This window comes from Anomalospiza imberbis, chromosome 1 (genome assembly GCF_031753505.1).
Source record: "Anomalospiza imberbis isolate Cuckoo-Finch-1a 21T00152 chromosome 1, ASM3175350v1, whole genome shotgun sequence".
NCBI lineage: Eukaryota > Metazoa > Chordata > Aves > Passeriformes > Viduidae > Anomalospiza > Anomalospiza imberbis.
The window spans coordinates 78046249-78060024 of record NC_089681.1 but is presented as its reverse complement, the minus strand read 5'-3'; the positions used below and the strand labels follow the sequence as shown (position 1 = coordinate 78060024).

At 38.4% G+C, this 13776-nt stretch overlaps 1 protein-coding gene across 2 annotated transcripts in view; it reads left to right on the top strand.

Annotated features, from left to right (window-relative positions):
* The first annotated feature begins 508 nt into the window (after positions 1-508).
* Positions 509-13776, top strand: part of CDH12 (cadherin 12) — a 537195-nt gene continuing 523927 nt past the window's right edge. For both annotated transcript variants that reach the window (XM_068197278.1, XM_068197266.1), the window contains exon 1: positions 509-918. The gene's annotated coding sequence lies outside the window, so the exon portion shown is untranslated. The remainder of the gene's footprint in view (positions 919-13776) is intronic.

The window sequence follows — 13776 nt, the reverse complement described above, 5'->3', positions numbered from 1 at the left end:
TTCCTTTCACTTTGTGACTACTTCTACTATAATATCTAAACCTTTGTGATTTCTTGTTCTTCCTGCAAAGTTGGTAAATTGTTCCATGGGTCAGGTTCAAAGCCACAGGGGTCTGTGGCTGCATTCCAGGGTCTCAAATGCTTCTGACCTGGGCCCGGAACATCCAAGAGTGTCCAGGGGACGTTCTGGGTTCTGACAGTTTTTTGGGTTTTTTAGTTGTTTTTTTTTTTTTTTTTTTGAGGGGGGGGGTCGAGGCTTTTTTTTGCTTTTTTTTTTTTTTTTTTTTTTTTTTTTTTTTTTTTTTGTCATAGGCTATATCTACTAGATTGCAAAAACATCATCCTCTCAGTCAGTCAGTCAGTTAGTTGATTGCCAGGTCAGGTATTTCAGTTTTCTCACTGAATGCTACCCAGCTTAAAAGCGTCCAGGTGGGGATAGTTTGGACAGTCAGAGTTTTTTTAATGCAAAAATACAAAATTAGATTATCCAGAGCTCCAAAAGAACAGGGTGGTTTTCAAGCAAGGGGTTAAAACTACTTTTCACAACTCACGAAATTTCAAATGCAAACGGTGTATTTTTGTGGGAGGGGGTTACCGAAAGGGAATCCTCAATACCAATTGGCTGTTCTCTATCAGCCGCAGCTGAGATCAGGCTGCTGCTGAAGTGCAGTATTGATCTGAAGGGTAAATGTGTAGGGAGCCTCAGAGAGCGATTCAGACCCGTTCTGAGAAGGGAACCGACCTCTTCCAGTAAGAAAGTGGTTTCTACCTGCCTTTGCTGCCCGCGACATCCTTTGTGAATGAAGGGGAACGCGAGAAAGGGCAGTTTGCTGCTACAGCGATTGAGCGAGCGAGGTGCTGCCGCTGTGGTCGCTGCTGCTGCTGGTCTGCCTGGTGCTGCTGCAGCTCCATGTAGCAGGTAAGGCGGCTTTTCCTGGGAAGGGGGAGAGACCGGGATGGCCTGGCGGTGGCCGGGGCTGTGGTGTGGGGGCCCCCGGAGCCGGGCACCAAGGGACGGACGCTGCCTCCGCCGGAGGAGGAGCGGCGGGGGCCACTTGCGAGAAGCCCGACCGTGCGGATTTAGTAGCCTCCATTCCCTGCTCATCCCGGTCTAGAACCGCAAAACTTCAATAAGTTCCAAACAAAGTGTGCGAGTCCGCCGTGCCTAAAGGGAGAGAGAGCAGTGCAGGGGGAGGAAGGAGCTGCACCTTCCCCTGCCCGCTCTGCAGGTGCCCAGCCCTCCAGCAGTCGGGCAGTGGCTCCGGGAGACACAGGTACTTGGGTGCCACAAAGGTGTGGGTGCAGCCACCTCGGCTGTGCTGGCTGCAGGGCTGCAGGGCTGACAGAAGGGAAAATAGAGCGTTCCAAACTGGGCTCTCAGTTAAAAGGGAAAATAGCTAAGAGAGGGTGTGAAACTCGTGGGACTAGAAATGTATTTGCCGTTTTTTATGCTTTTTTTTTTTTTTTTTTTAATATTTATTTTCTTTAAGCGCTCAGTACTCTGTGTATGTGTGAATACGGGGGGGGGGGGGGGGGAGGAATTTCTGCAGCATTGACGTTTGAAATAAAAAGGTTCAGTTAAAGGAAAGAAGGTAAGGAATGTGAATTCGACTTGAAACAACTTTGAAAATACCTCAGCAGCCTCCCCTGTTAAAACAAATAAACAAAAAAAGGCACTGCCGAAAAAATTTAATGGGGAGAAATAAAATTTAGCCCTGACACAAGGTTTTCAAATGTGAGCCATGATTTGTCATTATAATGTTTCAAACTGATCTTCTACGAATTAGTCATGTGATGAACAGTATGAGATGCATAATTTTTATACAAACGTTTTAATAGTGGGTTTTACTCTGAATTACAAATCATGCTGCAAGTGTGCCTATGACAGCAATGTGTGAAGGTACTTACCTTGAGTATTTCACGTAATTTTTGATGTTTATAGCTATGTGAATTTGGTATTTCAATTCTTAATATTTAACCTAGAGTAAGGAGGATACATGTTTCTTGCCTTTTAAATACTCATTTCAGAGCATGCTGTGGTGTGGTGGTGATGATGGACTTTGTGTAAATTTCTGTGTTTATTGAATGACGGTTAACTGGGATTTTTTCCTATATCTGCAAATATCTGTACAGAGCTAAATAGGATGCTGGATAGCATCAAAGAGTGGTTGAGGTTACTGGTATTTCTTTTCCTATTTTCAAATTCAAATATAAATAGCAAAAACCAAACAATTCAAGAATACTAAGCAGGTCTTATTATCATGCACCTTTTGCTGTGTGATTGCATTTCAGATTCAAACTAAATTCGTATTAAAATATTTCCATGAAACCATGCTTTTATGAAATTAGCAAATTTGTCAGGACATCTTTATTTCAGTCTTCTGAACACGTTAAACCTTTCATTAATCACAATGTGTTTTCTAGAGGTCTCAAGGCTTCTTACAAAATATCTTCCCAGATCTGAAAGCTGATGGTTACATTGCAGAAGTCATAAGCAGTTAATTGCTAAACTGATTTGAGTGCTCCGGAACATATCAGCATGCAGACCAAAGTCTTCCAATACAACTGCTCAAACTAGTTACCTGATGTTGCTCTTTTCAGAGACTGAGGCCCCTGTGGGAGATCACAGGGGTAACAGATTCTCATTTGAGGAAGATATAAACAATACTTTGTTTTGAAAAGATTGTTAAATAATCAAATTTATTTTGTCATTCTTGTATTTATCCCATAGATGACATTTGTCCTCAAGTTTGCTTTATTTTGATTAATTTGTGCCCTTCCTGCCCCCCTCCCTCCCATCTGTTCTGAATGTCAGGTCTATGGTATTTGTGTATCCACTGTGCTGGAGGGATCTCCAACAATTTCTATTCATAATACATAGAATTCCCTCTAAGTATTTGATACTTTGTAATTTTTTCTTCCAAATATATAAGAAGAAATAATATTTCAGTTGCAATGGCATGCAACAGAAAGTAGATAACAGTATTACAAATATAAAGGCTACAGTTTTCTCGCTATATACAGTTTCTCATTTTGTACCGATCAGTTGGAGTTTTGCTCTTCTGAAGAAAAACATGACTCATAATCAGTATGGAAAGCAAATACTTACTTTGCTTTCTTTCAACCTTAAATAACCCATTAGTTCAATAGTAGTGCTTGAGATGATTAAAAATGTTATAGGTTAGTAAATTCCTAAATTACTTTTGCTTAAGTGAATTTTAGACTAACAACTTTTTCAGTGTTCCAATTATTTTGAATACTTTGTATAAGAGAATGTTGTAGAAATCATTGACACCTGTGTAATAGGAAAATGTCATGATGTTTTTTGTCTTTGTCTGGATGCTACTACCACAGTATTTTTGGTTATAAATGTTTCATAAAAGGTTGCAAAGTTGTGCTTAAGTAAGTATTTAAACATTTATTGCAGAATTAGAGAAGGAAGTAACTTACATGTAACTGCGCAAAGCATCATTATCAAAATTTTCAAATATTCTTATAGTCACCCACAGCTCAGGTAAATTGCCTTTAATATGTTCAGAGGATCTGCTAGTCCCATATTAACTTTCTGAAACTATTCTAACATGGTCATGCAGTGTGAAGTCTTACAGTAAAACAGAGTAATACTTTATCCACCCAGATAAAGTCAGGGTGGAACATTTTGCTATCTTCATGTAGTGAAGCACAGAGAGGCTCGGGGTTGGGCGCACAGCTCGGTGCTGGCTGCAGGAGTCAGCCACTGAAGCACATGAAAACATCTTCTCATTTGTGGGGAGCAGGGCTCTCCTTACCATGTGCCCTGCTGTAAAACTGGTAGAACACTCATCATTTCCTGTGTGATGACTGAGTCTTAAATGATAACAAGAAAGATTATTTGGAGCACAGTTTTCTCATTAGGCATAACATCGTAAATATCAACTTTCTTCAGAAAGCCATCTAAAGGGAATTTCTGCATATACATTTCTTTACAACAGTGCCTGCCCAGAAGGATCTCATACTTTTTGCTCTACAATGTATTGCTTTTATTAATCCTTATGCTTTTCAAGATTATGAGAGAGTGCATGTGCTCATTACATATCTTTTCCTTATTTTCTAGCTATAATAAAATAGTCTGAAACAACAAAGAAAAATAATATATTTCAAGTTTGGATATATTTATTTTAAAAGATTTATTTTTGTCATACATTCTTCTTCTGATTCCAACAGCATATACCAGTTTTAATTTAAAAATATTAGAAGTTTACTAAAACTTTTGCCTCTGTTGCTTATACTTCATTACCAGACAACATTATTTATTATTATTGATACTTACATAATTATTTAATAGTGTAACTATTATACTGAGAACTGTGTGAAATAATTTTGTGATGACAACTGGCATTTTGATTAAATTACAACAGTTGTCCTATTCACAGTCATAAGGCTTTGAAAAATGATTGCACATGTGTATTGCTGTTGAGCGTCTCTCCTTCTTTTAGGAATACCAAATTGTTTTCAGAATATTTTTCTTAATATTGACAAACAGGGATATATATGTGTGTATGTATGTACTGAACTATATTCATGTCCAGAAAAGGGCAAAAAAAGCTTGTGCTTGGTCTGCTGCACAAGTTTTATGAGGAGCAGCTGAGGGAGCAGAGGTTGTTTAGCCTGGAGAAAAGGAGTCTCAGGGGAGACCTTATCACTCTCTACAACTGCCAGAAAGGAGGCTGTAGCCTGATGGGGTTGGCCTCTTTTCCCAGTTAACAAGTGGCAGGACAGAGGAAACAGCCTCTAGCTGCACCAGGGGAGCGTTAGATTGGATACCAGGGCAAGTTTCTTCACTGTGGGCAAGGTCCGACATTGAGATAGGCTGCCTAAGGAAGTGGTGGAATGGTCATCCCTGTATGAGTTCAAAAGGCACGTCGATGTGTCACATTCTGACACGGTTCGGTAGTGAGCATGGCAGAACTATGTTAGCGCTTAAACTCAATGATTTTAGAGCTCTCTTCCAACTTTAACAATTCCATTTTAAACTATAAATTCAAAGTCAAATCAATTCAAATTAATGACAGTTCTGCTGGAGTTATTAAACATTTCTTGAAAGGCTAGAAAAGAAATATAGTTCAATTTTAGTGTGAATTGTTTTAAGAAATAAAACATACTGATTTGTTCCCCAGTATGTTGCTGAGTGGAATAGCCATGTTTTAATATTATTTCTACATTGTCATTAATTTGAGAGGTTATGTATTTGAACTTGTATATTGAAGACTCCTAAAAATAATAATAATAAAAAAAAAAACCACAGGAGAGAAAAGCAGACCAAAAAAGAATTAAAGCTGATGCCATAGTGTCTGATTTTTTCTAAATTTAACTATGGTTTTCTATTCATGTGTTTAGAGAAGAAACTCTAATACCTCTGCATTTGTCTGGTCCCCTTCAAATCATATGTATTTGCCTACAGCATCAGTATCTTTATTGGTTTCCAAGTTATTCATTTGCAAAGCTCTTTGAGGTATCTTGAATGTGAAAATTGTTATGAAGCCAAGCACTGTTATGCTTTTAAGTGACTCATAAAAATGCCTCCACTTAAAGCATTTTATGTATACATCAGTTTGGGTGTGTTTATACATACCCTTTGAATGAAGCAATTTTTATAAGAGGTTTTAAAATGTGAACATGATTTGAGTTTGTATAGCACACTGAGTTGAAGGTATCGCAAGGAATGAATTATAGTTCAGGGTGGCAACAAATAGACAAATGCTACTAAGAAAGTATGTTATGTGCAGTGTTATGATTTATAACTGCATTATTAAAAACATCCTATGATCTTTGCTATTTCTTAGGTACTTGGCTGTTCACTAAAGGAACTGGAATTTGTCTGTTATAAGAGATGGCACATTTTTTCAACTCTAGATGTTTTTAGAAAAGTCTTTGATGTGGAGGGAGGTCTACGGTCTGCTGCGGTACATTGGTTTCTCTCAGTGTATTCACTCCTACTGGTCTGCATTTAGGAGCTGTATGATACTTTTAAGTGGATGTGTCATAGTAGTGGAAATAAAGTTGGAGTATGTTTTCACATATACGTTATTTTGTATTGTGATACTATCGGATTTCACAGAGTAGACGTGACACTGTGCTTTCCTCTTAAAGGAAAAATTAGGGTAAAAGGGTACAGATTCTGCCATCCCTCATTAATACAATTTGCTGCTCAGAGACCTAAATTTCAGAAAGATAGTTAAGTATGTTTTTGTTAAGTATGTCTAGGATGCCATTTAAGAGTCTGCCTAATGCTAAGAGATAATTCCCTTATATGTCAGTATGGTTCTAAGAAGCTGTCTGCTAAAGAAAGTACTCTTTTTCCCTGAGACATAGTACAAGATATTTACCAACTCTCATCACTGAAAATCTTACTTTGCTGTTGAATAAGACAGGGCTAAGACACACTATTTTGGTGTCTTTGTTTTGAAAGAACTTCTTTCCTAATTTCATTGTTCTTTATTGGTTTATCTTGGCTGATTTGTTTTCTTCTATTCAGTAAAACCAATTGTGAGGTACTCTGAAATTGCTACTTCACTAAACTCCAGAAAGGGATTGCATTTCCTTGACAGATCAAGTGAACCTGTCATAGCTTGTTATAACTACCTCCTTTTTGAAATCTTGTAACAATTTTTTTTTTTGCTTTGAGTTTATTCTCTGCTTTGTCTCAGCGCATACATTCTTAATATCTACTATAAAATTTAGTTATAAACTGAATTTTGAGATGTCCTGGCCACTGCTTCAGTGTAGACACTCCTGTTGCACTTACTGTCCTTTAATTCCCACTGTAAGTTACCAAATGAGAATTTTTTTTCCCCAAACATCTGTCCTCTAGTAGCAGAGTCAGAGGTGGTAGACTGTGCAATGCCTTCACTCACAGAAGCAGTCTCTTTTTTCAGTTCTGTTCTGTACATTACGTCTTTCTTACACACTACTGAAAACTTGGACAACAGCTTGAAAATAACCAGGATTTTTGTGGAATTAGAGATTAATCTTGAAAATTACTTCAGCCACAAGAAAACAATTAGAAATAACAAAATGGGTCTCATGGATAATGTGTTAATGATTTGATGGATTTAACTGCATATTATGAACTAATGATGGTAGATAGAGAAATAATACCAAGGTAGAAGAAGAGAAATAAAAGCTCTTTGCTTCAATATTCGTGTCATTGATGAAAATAGCCCTAGTTCTGGTCCATGTCAGAGAAACAAAGCTGTATGATTCATTGAAGAGAAAACTCAATGAGCAAGCATGACAGTTTTGATTCATCAAAATCTTTCATGTTGTATTCCAGTAGTAATTATTTATTCCTGTAGAAATCTGATTTGAAGATAGATTTTTGGCCAGGTTGATTCTTTAGCTTCTTTAGGAGCACAGAGGAGAAATAAATCTGGCTTAACCTTGGCTGGAGACTCCCTCAGTCACAAAGCAGCCCTTTGGCCAGGCAGAGAGTATGGCCTCCATGTTCCTGCCCTGCTTATTGCATACCTGCTGGTAGGGCTTCTTTTAGGAGCTGCTGTTAATATGGTTTAGGGAAGCCCTGAAACAGAAATCAGTGCTCTCTAATACCTTTATCAATGATGTAAACAGTGAGATCAAGTGTGCCATCAACAAGTTTGCAGTTGGCCCCAAGCTGAGTGACCCTGAGGAACAGGAAGCCATCCAGGCAAGCTCAAGAAGTGGGCCCATGAAAACCTCATGTGGTTCAACCAGTCCAAGTGCAAGGTGCTGCACCAGGGTTCAGGCAATCCCAAACATGAGTACAGACTAGGAGCTAAAGTCATTAAAACCAGCCCTGTGAGAAGGACTTGGGCTATTTGTAAGTGAAAAGCCCGATGGCAATTTGTGTTTGCAGTGCAGAAAGCCAAATGCATCGTGGGCTGCATCAAAAAGAATTGTGGCCAGCAGGTTGAGGGAGGTGATTGTTCCTCTCTACTCTGCTCTAGTGTGACCCCATTTTGAAGCATTGTGTCCAATTCTGGAGTCCTCAGCACAGAAAACATGTAGACGTGTTGGAGTGGGTCCGGAGGAGGACCACCAAGATGATCAGAGGGCTGAAGCATCTCTCCTATGCAGGCAGGCTGAGAGTTGGGGTTGCTCAGCCTGGAGAAGAGAAGGCTCCATGCAGACCTTTAGTGGCTTTTCAGTACTTAAAGGGGACTTATAAAAAGAGGGACAGCAACTGGGCAGGTATTGATAGGGAAAGGGTGAATGTTTTTAAACTAAAAGACGAGAGATTTCAATTATATTTTAGGAAGAAATTCTCTACCTTTGAGAGTAATGAGACCCTGGCACAGGTTGTCCAGAGAGGCTGTGCATGCCGCATCCTTCAAAGTGCTTGATGCCAGGTTGGATGGGGCTTTGAGCAATCTGATCTAGTGGGTGACATCCCTGCCCATTGCAGGGGTTTTGGATCTATATACTCTTTAAGGTCCCTTCCAATCTTAATCACTTCACATTTCTATGAAATATTGGTATGCCTTTTCTCTTCTGATAGCATAGTATCTTGGTGATAGGAGCAAAGACTAATTCTATTTATAAAAAAATATCAGTATAAAATAAAAAAAACAATAAAAGCCCAAAATGTTGCTAATATTGGATTCCAGAAGCTCATCCATATAAGTCAGGAGACAAGAATGAACTTTTCAGGACAATGCAACTATTATTTCTACTCAAAAGAAAATTAATTAAGTGTCAGTATAATTTCTTTGGCTATGACAGAGAGAGAGATGATCAAAGCATAGGTTGCAGACTTTTTTGTCCCATATTCATAATGCTTCTTGTAAGCAGTTGTGTTGATTTCTATATAATCTTCCCTTTATTGGTTGCCCTTTTACACTGAGAGAATGCATTTTCATTTTTATTCAATTATTAGATCAAATAGAAATCAAGAAGAACTCATCAGTGGCCTGCATACAATCCTAACAGTTTAACCTATAAAAGTTGATATGCTCTTTATATTTTAGAGACAGTCATAGATACCATCAGGGAGGTTCCAGAAATACAAGTGTAAGTCAGACTTCAAAGTTAGAGGAGGGTCTGATACAGCAGCTTACTTAAGCCTCTAGCATTATGCAAAGGCTGTGTGTGGTTCATGGGGATTTCATTATTATTCACAGGAAAGGTGTTTCACTCGAATTTTTTTTTTCCAACAGCTGCAGAGTGAACTGTGTTGTTTAAACATGAATATAAATGTCCTTCTTGAAGCTGTGACTGGAGGAAAAAAATTGCATACTGTTATAGTTGGCTCTTGTCATTAAAAACAGTGTGCCCCAGTGAATTTCAGTCCATCAAGGGAAAGTGTGAGAGGATCTTGAGGAAGTATACAGGTAATGAGTATATAATTTGAGACTATCAAAAGAAGAGTATGTCCCAACAAAGAATTTAGCAAAGCAACAGTAAATAACAGTAATATATAGTAATTTATTCTGGTGAACCTTTAAAAATGTCACCAAAATTATTCTATGTGGATGCATAAAATTCACAAAAAGTGCTACAACACACTGTCCCTTAAAACACCTCACATATTCTTGGAACAACTGCTTAACAGTGTCATACGGTAAATGGTCACAGATATTTTTCATTTTTTCAGGGTAAAAATGAAGAATGTGGAAGCTAATTATCCATCCTTCCTAGAAGGAAATAGAAGTGTTTTCAAGTGATTACCAATTTATCACTATTTATCAAGTTCTTTGGCATCTGCTCCTCCCAAGTTATCCATGCAGAACTTGGAAAAGATCTTTTCTTCCCAACTGTGAAGCTCATTCCTACTTTTTTCAGGCAAAACTGGTTTGATAGTGTATAGTGATTTGATTAAAAGAATAATTCATTTCCCTCCTTATTACAAGGAATTGCTATAAGATTATAGCTATAAAAATAAAACAATTTTTTTTTTTTGTAAAGAGATATATATTTTGTGATTTAAACTTAATTTCAGGAGTATTTAGGGGGAAAATAATTCTTTCTTTTTTTATGTTTCAGCAGTCTCAGAGGATGTCCATATTTCCTTGTTGCATCCATAACTGAATAAAGCTGCCAGGATGCCATAAGAAAAGGAGGGTCATTGTTGCATCGCGGTTTGGGGTTTAGGTTAGGGGTTCTGATCCGTTAGCTAGCCGTGATCTGTGTACCCCCGCATACCCCCTGTGTCTCTTTTCCCTCCCACGGCTGTTCACTTCAGGTCCCTGACTGTTGGAGCTTCCGCTGTCACTCCTGTGACCACTCCCCGTCCTGCCTGGAGGGTTCGGTGCCTGTCACTCTGATCTCCCAACCCCTTCTGCCCAGAGCCTGGGGTCTGCCCCGGTCGCGTCCCCGTTGGACGCCATGGTCCACGTCATCCCCACGGCACCTGCCCCCATTGGGCGGGAGGGCCTCTGCTCTCCTCACCCCGACCCCGATATAATCCCACGCCTCGAAGCGCTCGTAGCCATTTTCCTCATGCGCCAGCTGGGAGTGGGTCGTGGCGCCTCTGCGCAGCTCCTCGCAGCAATAAAAGACTTTCAGCCTTCCATGCATGGGGAATCTGGACGTTCCTTCACTCTTTACTGGTGTCTCTTGCTTGTAGTGGTGAGAATCCGCAGCCAACCCCGCCCGGACAGTGGCATGGAGCCGAGTCCAGAAACATGTGGCAATCCTGGGTCCCGGCGAGAGGCGGTATCGCTCTAGGTGCCGGAGCTGCCCGGGGACCGGGAAAACACAGCAAGACACCGCGGGTCACGGGAGTCCTTGAAAGATTTGTCTTAACTGGTTTTGAAGCTCAGTCCTGTTATCAAAACTGAACACTGAAGAACTGGTATTAACACCTGGACTTGCGTCTATGCAAAATCAAGAGTTCCTAAATTAGCAATTAGTTGGCTTAATTCTGAATCTCTTTTCTGAAGGACAATGTTAATTTTCATGTAGTGGTGATTCAGAACAACTGGAAGTGCATTAATTTTCTACACTCCCAAAGTCTTTACTCCTTGCATTATGAAAGTTTGTGACGAACAAAAAAAAAATCAAATTAGTGAATATTTTCTTTCCTCTTTAAGAAAAAAAAAATTGAGACACATAAGAATACCTTTCTATATTTGTGCAAATAAGTGTTTTAATGGAGCATTTAAAAAATATTCAAGTCTAAATCTTAGGTTTTGCCTTCATTGCTACCTATCCTTTAAAACACACTTAGAATCTCAGTTGTATTTGGGCTGTATGATCTAAAAAAATATAAGACCTTGGAACATTAACAAATCTCTCAGCTTTTAAATAGACTGTGACCCATTCATTTACAGGGTTCCTTCAGTAAAGCAATAGCTCACTTAGGTTAATGATGGATCATGGTGTGATTCGATTTGCAGAGTGCAGACTTGCCTATTATCCCCTAATGTTTGTATGGGTCATGTTATCACATCCATATAATGATTCATGCCACCCCTTGTTCCTGAAGATATCACAGTGATTACAGGAAAGCTCAGCATGCTAGTACACAAAGCCTTTAGGGTTCTGTTGGATGCTGTTGAATTATTATTTTTGGCTAGAGCATGATAAAGCAGGGAAGTCTCTCACAGGCTTCTCTGTGACACCTTCCTCTTGTGATTCAATTGGCCATCTGGCTGAGCAGAAGGGCTGGACATTTGCAGAAATCAGATCTGTCTCTCCCTGTCTTTTGCTTCTTTCTTTTTCCTTCATTTAAGTGAGGAAAGTTAGCTGGCCCTGACCTGCTGTGACAGATTATTTACAAGTCAAGTGGCCTTATGCCTTTCCCCGCTCTACCCCCTCACTGCTTGAGTCTCTAACATGAAAATGGAGCAATTTCCAACAGGAAGAAAACATCAATACTATTCCTCCTGTAGTTTCCAACAGGGGAGACTCAGGCTGGTAGCCACACTGAGAAGGGAATAAAAGGATATGCTTTTTAGTTGTGAATACACTGTGAGAATCAACATAATTTCTTCTCCCAGCATTGCCACATTGTCATTTACACTGAAGAATTGTTGTCACTTAGGCATAGCAATTCAAAACAGTCTTAGTGATGAGAAGACATTTTGGCTGTGATTGTAGATGTTTGTACAGTGCTCTTAAGGTTTATTTTTACTTATCATTTTTGGGGATCATTGTGTTTGTGCTGAATGACCATCAGGCTGCTCACTGGTTCAGCTGCTGACAAATGCTAAATCTTGATAAATGCTTCCAGTAAAACTGCCATAAACCTCACTAGCTCTAAACTCTCCTAGACATAAACCACTCCTAGTTAATATATAGTACAGCTAAAACACGAATGAGTGGAGGAATAGTTGCCTTATTTTTTTAATACAAAGTTATAAGACCTATGTAAATTAAAAGATGAACTTTGTTTTCTACCAACTGCACATGCAACCTAGATACAGAAGAAATTGCCATAAGAAATAGTGCTGTTCTTCAAATAAATTAATTTTCTTATAGCTGAATTTAAAGATTCTCCAACAGCTTCTGTCACTAAGGAAATATAATAGTTTCACTCAGTCAACATTATTCTAAGGAAAGCCACTGACAGTAAAAAAATCTAACTTGAAAGTACCTGTTAACATTGTTTCTACCACTTTCTCTGCTTCTACATTGGCAAACAGCCACATTCAATGGCATCAAGTAGTGATGAAATGCTTAAAAATATGTGCTTTTTTAACCCTTTAACTTTTAGCCCTTTAACTTTTTCTTATCCACCCCTAAGAACATTTCCTAAAGAGTTTGGATACTATAGAGGGAGTTTCTTGTTCAAATCAGGCATTAGAAATAGAATTGTGATAGAAGTAATATTGCTGTGTTGACCTGTTTGGCATAGAATATGGTAAAAGCATAGGCACTTAAAATATTTCATATATTTGACTCTCATTATATAACATTTTTATTTTGCTTTAGAAGTATTATACAAGGACATCCCCAGAAATAGTGCCAAGGATCTCAAAACTGTAAGCAGATTTCAAACCTAAATTAGGATTCCCAGCTGCTTAGTGGTATATACTCACATTCAAATAGTGAAAAATGGCTTTTGAAATGTGTACTACATTAAAAACTTGGGATTTTTTATATATTTTAATTTTCTGAGTGTTGCAGCAAATTTCAGACTTGAAAGTCTCTTGTGATAGCTGCCTGAAACATTTATAGAAAGAGATTTTCTTCCTTTACCCTCCCCTTGCATCCACAGTATAATGATTTTTTAGGATCAATATTGTATTCCTGCATTTGGAAGCTTAAACTCATGCAACTTTATTTCTGCCCAATGTTTTCCTACTTAAGCATGTTGGGCTTATTGAAATTTGAATGGATATTCAAGCTCACCTTTTCCAAAGACCAAAATCCAAGGTCATTCTCTCTCCTTCACAGATCCCATTTCCAGTAATAAATTTATTAAAAAAAAGATCCTGGTGTTTTAGTCATATCTAAGAAATATATAGACTTAGTTTATAATCTGAATATAATGACCAATCCTTCAAGCTCAGTGATATAATAACAGGAACATGTATGCTTTTTGCAAGCAAGGCAAAGATTTTCACTCAAACCATAACGATAGTTGTAATTATTATTAATTTTTATTTAATAATTTTAAAGCGGAGTGATTTTTTCCAATGAAACAAAAAGATGCTTCAAGTTCAAAGTTTGCATTCATGCTGTTAATTGTAGATTAAGCAGGCTGCCAGGTATAATGCAAAAAGCATAGGATTTTTATTATCTTTATCTTCAATATCTAAATACAATGTGGCATATCTGTATCACTGTATCCTTTTTTTTTTCTTTACATTGAAAA